Raw genomic sequence first — 8,284 nt, forward strand, 5'->3', positions numbered from 1 at the left:
GGTCACACAGGGAGAAGTGAGGAGAGGTTTGGGAACTGGGAAGGACCTGGAGCAGGGATTTAGGGGATTTATGGTGGTAGCTGATCCATTCGGGGCTCAGAAATGGAGGCAGTTTGCCTGCTCTCCTTCCAGGACCAGAACTGCATGGAAGAAATTCCTTTTCCTTTTCTTCCAGCACCTCCACACAATCCCAAGACCCCAAGGAGCTGTAACATCCTTGGGAAAATGTCATTTTTATCCCTTGGCAGTTACAACAAAAACACCTTCAAATTTTTTAATGTTTAAGGTGTCCCTGCCCACAAGAAGATGATTTTTAATGTCCCTCTTTAAGGCAGGGACAGCTCCCCCTATCCCAGGTGGCTCCAAACCCCAGTGTCCAACCTGGCCTTGGACATTTCCAGGAATCCAGGGGCACTCACAGCTGCTCTGGGCCTATTCAGGAGGGATTAAATACAAGTGGAATTGTGTAAAATTTGATTATTTGTTATCAACCAGGAGCTTTTTTATATTTTGAGGACTTTTCGTTTTCTTGATTCTGCTTTTCTCGTGCTTCTCTTTTTTTCTTCTTTCCTTTGGTGGGAGAAGAGGAATGGAACAAATAACGGGAATTTGGTTTGTGACTCTGGAGCTGCTCTTTCTTTTCTATGCACTGTGCAAGGAATGCTGCTGTAACTGGGAGTGTTTCATGGGAAATCCCAGGAGCATCAAGGTGGGAAGAGCCCTCCAGGATCACGCAGTGCCACCACCCCAATCCCTGTCCCCAAGGCCACATCCAGACTGCTCTGGGACAATTCAGGGACTCCAAACCTCCCTGGGCAGCTCAGCCCAAGGCCTGACCACTCTGCCAGGGAAATTTTCTGTGCCAGTCTCCAACCTGAGCCTGCTCTGGTGCCATCTGAGGCCATTTCCTCTCCTCCTTTCCCTTGGGACATGCAGAAACCTGGGCTAACCTGGCTGCACTCATAAGGTGAAGCTGATCAATAAATCCATGTTTTTAGGCTTAAAATCTTCGTTTTGGCCCGTGGAAACGTTTCTCCACTCTTTTTATGGAATAATGTCAGGAGCTGGAAGTGTTGAGAGGGAGAACCCCCTCTGCTGTGTTTCTCTGTTCTTGTGTAAGTTACTTCTTCATTTTTATGGTTGTTTTGGTCATAACTGAAGTTAAAAGCAATTCCCAGCACTCCAATGCCAAATCCAAGTTTTTCACTACCTATTCCTATAAATTGTGTCTTTTCAACTGAAGTTTTCCCCTTGATTTTGGGCTTAACCACCCTGGTAAGCATTCACAATGCACAGCAGAAAGATTTGGTTCATGGCAACACTTCCCTTGCTTGTGTTGTACAAAAAAAAAGCGAATTTGGGTTTTGTCCTTGCTTTCAGATGTTTCTTTTTCTCTCTCCTTCCCTTCTTCCAGCTCCTGAGCTCCAGGGAAAGCAGCCCTTTATCCTTTGTTCCTCTGAGGCTGCTGCTCCTCTCCCCTTCTTTTCCTCTCTCCGATGCTCATGGGGGAGGGAAGCACTTAAGGCTCTCTTTTGGGGCTGTTTCCATCCCTTTAATTTCCCTCTAAATTCTCCAGGATGCTAAAGGGGACCTGAGGGGGCTTCCCATAAATTAAAGGTGCTTTAGTGTTCATGAGACGCCTCCTGTGCCCTCCTCTCTTCATCAACATCATTGTTATGTTCTCATCAACAAATGAGGATGTGCAGGTGCTGCAGGGATGGGGTTTGGAGTCTTTTCTGCCAAGGAAAAACACACAGAATTCCAGAATCAGATGGAATTTCTGCATGGAAAGGGAGCTCAGGCCTTGGCAGGGGCTGCCCAGGGAGCTTTGCAGTGCCCATCCCTGCAGGTGTCCCCTGAAGGTGGCACTGAGTGCTCTGGGCTGGGCACAAGGTGGGCACAGTGGGCACTCGATGGGCTGGCAGGGCTTTGCCAGCCCCAGGGATTTGGGATCTGTTGCCAGGCACAAAAGACAAGTTTGCCTTTGTCACCACAAAGTTCAGGAAAGAAATGACAGGGAAGAAATAGCAAATGAGAAGTGAACAAAAGGGAATTCTAAAAAGGCTGCAGGATGATTTCACCACGACATGGAGTGACAGGAAAAGGGGGAATGGCCTTAAAGTGAAGGATAGCAGGGTTAGATGGGATTTTGGAAAGGAATTGTTTCCTGGCAGGGTGGGCAGGGCTGGGATGGAATTCCATCCCTGCATCCCTGGCAGTGCCCAAGGGCAGGCTGGACACTGGGGACAGTGGGAGGTGTCCCTGTCTGGAACAAGATGACCCCTAAGGTCGCTCCCACCCCAACCATTCCATGATCCCGTGCCAATATTCCCATTTATCACCCTCACAGGACTCCTGCCATGTCGTCCAACACAGCCCTTCACCAGAGCAGGCTGATCCAGGTGTGATCCTTGGCTTTCTCTCCTTGCAATCCTCATTTCCAGCTAAGAGATGCCCTGAATTTCTGCTCTTTGTGTTGTCCAGCTGCAGCCCAAGCCCAGCTCTGCTGACCTTCCTCATCAAGCCCAGCTCGTCAGGATTTCTTTGAGAATCAGGTTTTGTTAATTGTTCTGCATTAACAAAGTTCCCTCTCCAATCAGATTGCTCTGCCAAGAAAACACAGGGATCCTGGGAGTGCTCTGTGCTCCCCTTCTAAATTTTATTTATATAAAAATTTATTTATTTATATAATATAAATTTATTTCTATATACACACATATATGTATATATTATATATATTTATATACATATATAAAATTATATACATATGTATGTGTATATATAGTATATATTTATATACATATATAAAAATATATACATATATTTATATATTATATATACACACTAATATATTTGTGTATGTATATACATAAAATATATATATATGTATGTATGTATATACATACATATATTTTTGTATATATACAAAAGGTCTGACTGAAAATTCAGATTTCATTCCCACTTTTCCATGGCTGCTCTTTGCCATGCCAGCAATGGAAGCAAGCACAGGTTCCAGGAGCTGGGGAAATCAGGTAAAGTTGTTTTAAATCTAAATAAATGTGAAAGACGTCAGGGAGTGTGGCCTGGGTTAGTCCCTGAAATTCTTACAAGAGATTTAATCTCACAATCCAAGTCACTGGCTGATTAAAACAAAGCACCAGGCTTAAAATATTACTTTAAAACATTTCCAACATCAAGTTCTTGAGGAATCATTAAGAATGTTTGGCTTGGAGTCAGCCTGTCCCCTTCCCTCCCTGCAGAATGTCATTTTATAATTTCCTATTTGATTTCACACCCAATCCTCCTCAACTTAATGGTTTTATCAGGCAGAGAAGGGGAAATGAAGTGCTGGAAGCCACCAGGAAAATGTTCCTGCCTGATGGAACAGTGTTGAAATCACTGACTTAACACCAGGTGGGAAATGGGATCTGCAAGGCTACAGGACAATTCCTGAGGGCCATGAAATCCTCATTTTTTGAAAGCACAAGTTATGGATTATGGAATATTAAGTTTTATTTTCAAATTCTTCATAAACACTGGCTAATCCTTCTCTACAGCTCCTCTGTGAGCTCCATCTGTTGTTGAACTGTTCAGTAAAATTCTCATTTAGAACAGCCCTGATAATTTATTTGTATGACTTTTCTTCAAAGATTATTCATTTGGAACAGAAAAATGAAACTTGAGGCAAGGGAGAGCAGCAGCAGAATTTCTTGGAAAGCCCTGGAAGAGCAGAAAAAACTGAAGGGCAAGGTGAGATCTTCACCTGCAACCAAATTCTGCCCAAAAATTGAGTTTCCCTGACCTGAGCAGATCCAAGTGGGTCAATTTTTCTCCTTCTTTGTTCCCCTCTTTAATATTTTTTAAAATTTTTTTTTGTCCTTAATCAGAACAAAATGCTGCAAAGCTTTGCTTAACATTTTGAATCAGGGCGGGAAACGAGACGAAAATCCCAAAAAAAGTTTTGCAAGATGGGAAAAGCATTTCCCAGACGGCTTTAGCAACATCTCCCAGGATTTCCAAAGAGCTGGGAAGCAGCAGTGGCCCTCATCCCAATCCATCTGGGCCATCTCCAGTGGAATGAGTCCTTGCAAACATGAGCTCATGACTTCATTAAATCCCACAAAACTCTTTCCCCAGGAAATCACTTGGAGCCAAGCGGATTCTGGCTACCTGCTGCATCCCATGACCCCTGGATAATAAAAAACCAGGGATGAAATCATTCTGGGCATTGTGCTGCTCCTTGCCTGTGCTCCCAGCCTGTCACGGGGGCAATTGGAACAAATCCCTGCAGGCTGCGCTCATTTCTCCCCTCATTTCCTTTGGCAATCCCGGAGCTGCCCAGGACACTTTGTCTTCCTTAAGAGCATTCCAGCTGTGGCACGAGGCTTTTCATTCCCTGCTGCTAATCCGTCTGCTCCTGTCACACCTGGAAATGGGATCCCTTTGTTAAACACTTCATTTGTGTCCCTCTGCAGGGAGAAAAGAGGCTGCAGGATTTCCCAACAAGCCTGCAAGGTATTGCTGCTTTTTATTCTACTCTCCATTATTGTTTTTTTTCTTTTTATCTTCTTTTTTTTTTTTTCTTTTCTATTGTGAAAAGCATTTCATCTCTTCTAAATAATTAAACTGTCATTGTGAAGGTGCTCCTGGAGTAGATCCTTGGCTGGGGAAAGCTGAGCAACCTGGATTTATGGCACTGGATGATGGAGGATTGTATTTGCTGGGAATGTACCAGTGAAGGCAGGGAGCAATGATGAATCTGACTCCATGTTCTCAGAAGGCTAATTTATTATTTTATAACACTATATTATATTAAAAAATACTAAAGTAAAACTATACGAAAGAATACAGAAAGGATACTTACAGAATGCTAAAAAGATAATAATGAAAACTCGTGACTCTCCTGAGTCCTGACACAGCTTGGCAATGATTGGTCAATGAGTGAAAACAATTCACATGAAACCAATGAAACCATCACCTGTGGGTAAACAATCTCCAAACACATTCCACATGAGCACAACACAGGAGAAGCAAATTAAATAAGAATTGTTTTTCTTTTCTCTGAGACTTCTTAGCTTCCCAGGAGAAAAATCCTGGACGAAGGGATTTTTTCAGAGAATGTGCATGCTACAATGCAGAGGATTTTCTCTTCCCTCTCTGATTTTGATTAAAACTCCGACCTTCATGGTTTGTTTCCTACTTGCTTGACTTGGAATGAAAAAAACCCTCCAGTTCCACTCATTTAAGAGCTGATGTGAAAGTTCTTTAAAATTGGAACGAAGAGAAAATCTTGACTTTATTTCTATGTCTTTGTCCTGAGTCACTCTGGAGCTCCATGTCCAGGTTGGACAGGGCTTTGAGCACCCTGGGATAGTGGAAGGTGACCCTGGCCATGGCAGAGGTGGAATGAGATGATTTTAAGGTCTCTTCAACACAAACCATTCTGTGATCGCACTTTTTCTGTGATTCCACCTGGGCCCAGCACAGGGAGGAGCTGGAGCTGCTGCAGAGCCCAGAGGAGGCTCCAGGATGGGCAGAGGATGGAGCAGCTCTGCTGGCAGGAAAGGCTGGCACAGCTGGCATTGCTCACCTGCACAGGAGAAGCTTTGGGCTGAGCTCAGGGCGGCCTTGCAGGGCCTGGAGGAGCCCCAGGAAAGCTGGAGAGAGACAATTGCCAGGAGATGCAGGGACAGCACCCAGGGAATGGCTGCCAGTGCCAGAGGGCAGGGCTGGGTGAGATCTTGAGGAGAAATCATTCCCTGGGGGGGTGGTGAAGCACTGGAACTGATGCCTCAGGTTTTGGCTTTTCTATTTTTCACATTCTGTGCTGCTTTAGTGTGTGGGGCTGGGTTCACATTCAGGGATGGTGAGCTCTGTGCCCAGAGCAGGGAGACAAAACAATTCCTGCTCCAGCTGGGCACCAAGGACAAATGAGCCAAATCTCAGGCCAGGAGCACAAACCCCGTGGGCTGGAGAGAGAAAAACAAGCAGGGTGGGACTGCCTGGGCTGAAGCTGGGATGGGACAATGAACTGCAAGGTGCAAATGGAGCAGAACTGATCCCAGGGACAGAGCCCGTGCCCGGCCGTGCATTTTGGGGCCATTTTGGTTCATCTTGGGTGCAGCCCTGGCTGGGCTCTGGTGCTGCCCAAGGTGCATCCATGGAGGAGATGCTGGGAATAAATCCCTGCTTTATTCTGGAGCTCTGTCCAGCTCTGCTCTGGGGCAGCCTGCACAAGGCATCAGAACAAGTTGCCCAGAGAAGCTGTGGCTGCCCCTGGATCCCTGGAGTTGAGACCTTCCCTGCTAATCCCTGGTGGTGTCTGTCAGCAAACAGCAGAACTGCCTGAAAAACCTGGGAAATGCTCTGGACTTCAGAGGGAAAAATGATGCAAAGCCACAGCCCTGGCAAACAAAAAGGCAACAAATCCCTCCCTCCTTCCTCAAGCTGTCAAGTACCTTTTTTCCTGGATTACTTTTTTCTGTCTTTTGGTTAGGCTTGGTTTAAAGCATGATGGTGCTGCTGATAAAAGTGGCCATGGAGCCTGAGAATAAGAGAGTCCCAAAGTCAGGAGTTTTTTTGGGGTTTTGAGCTCCTCCGTGTGCTGGCTGCAGTTTTAATTATCTTTGCATCATCCCAGCAAAGCCATTTTTGTGGTGATCCTGCAAGAAAAGGGAAAGAGCCTGGATCTTGTTTACTTAATTTCACAGAATCATGGAATGGTTTGGGTTGGAAGGGACATTAAATCCCACCCAGAGCCACCCCTGCCATGGCAGGGACACCTCCCACTGTCCCCAGTGTCCAGCCTGGCCTTGGGCACTGCCAGGGATGGGAATTTATTCCACAAGCCTCCCATGCAAAACAAGTGCTGTGAACTGGGGTCACACACAGAGATTTGTGTTGGTCCAAGGCTGAAAATGGAAAAAAGCTGCTCCTAATGAAGGATAAAAGCACAAGACTAAATAAAAAATATCATTGTTTTGCTTGGAAATGTTTTGTGTCTCTCACTTTTGATCCTCAATCGTTCGGCACTTTCATAAACTTTATCCTGTTATTTCCCTGCAATCCAATTAAGTTCAACAATAGCCTTGGGCTGTGCTTTCCAGAAGCACCTGGGTCACTGGAAGGGGCTGCTGAAATCCCACTGCTAAAGAGCTTGGGGAGCTCCATTTGAAATTTGGGATGTTTCAGTGCATGGAAAGGACAAGGAGCTTTTACAGGAACCTGGAGTGACAGGGAATGGCTTTAAACTGCCAGAGGGCCAGGCTGGATGGGATTTTGGAAATGAGGAATTGTTCCCTGGGATGGAATTCCCAGAGCAGCTGGGGCTGCCCCTGCATCCCTGGCAGTGCCCAAGGCCAGGTTGGACACTGGGAACAGTGGAGGTGTCCCTGCCATGCCAAGGGTGAAACAAAATGGTCTTTAATATCTCTTCCATCCCAAACCCTTCCATGATTCCACGATGCTGGTGTTGGACTTTGAGGTCCCTTCCATCCCAAAACATTCTGGAATTCCATGATTGATCCATCTGGGCTTTGTGGAGACATTTCTTGCATTCAGGTTCTGGCAGGAATAAAAAATTTGTTCTCTCCACCTGAACATTTCCAGGGTGTCCTTCACCTTGCTGGGTGTCCTTCAACTCTTAATTTATTTCTCCCATCCCTGCAGTAAAGGGATAGTAATTCCCACCCTTTTTGTGAAGCCACTTTTTAATGATTTTAAAAAACTCATCACTTCCCAGCTCCTTGGAAAAACAATTTCTTTAAATTACTTAACACAGCAGCAAAAATATCTTTAAGAAAGCACTAAAAACTTGAAATTATCCCACTTGGACACTGGGGTTGGAGCAGCCTTGGACTGTCGGATCTCAAGATCTCAGTCCTGAGGTGCTGAGCCACCGAGACCACCTTGGGGGTCTCGGGAGTCCTGGAATGTTGCCAGAAGTGCCTGGTGGCTGGACTTTAACCCTACACAGGAGACGACAAGGATGAGGGCTTCACCAGGGTGAATGGTGAAGGGATTAGTTAATTAGAGGGTGAGACACAGGGTTTAGGATTTATGTACAGGGGGGTTTAGAGGAGTAAGATGGAGGAATTGGGGTGTTTCCTGTCCTTCTTCTTCTTCTTCTTCTTCTTCTTCTCCTCCATCTTCTTTGGTGATGGTGGCACTTTCGGATTGGTTATTACTGAAAGTGCACCGGGTAATAAGAATAAATGGTATTGGGGAAAAGTGATAAATATTGTACACGTAACAATGGGTATAAAGATAGGTGGCTGCCCCGGAG

This window comes from Zonotrichia albicollis, chromosome 8, assembly GCF_047830755.1.
Source record: "Zonotrichia albicollis isolate bZonAlb1 chromosome 8, bZonAlb1.hap1, whole genome shotgun sequence".
In the NCBI taxonomy this organism is placed as follows: Eukaryota; Metazoa; Chordata; class Aves; order Passeriformes; family Passerellidae; genus Zonotrichia; species Zonotrichia albicollis.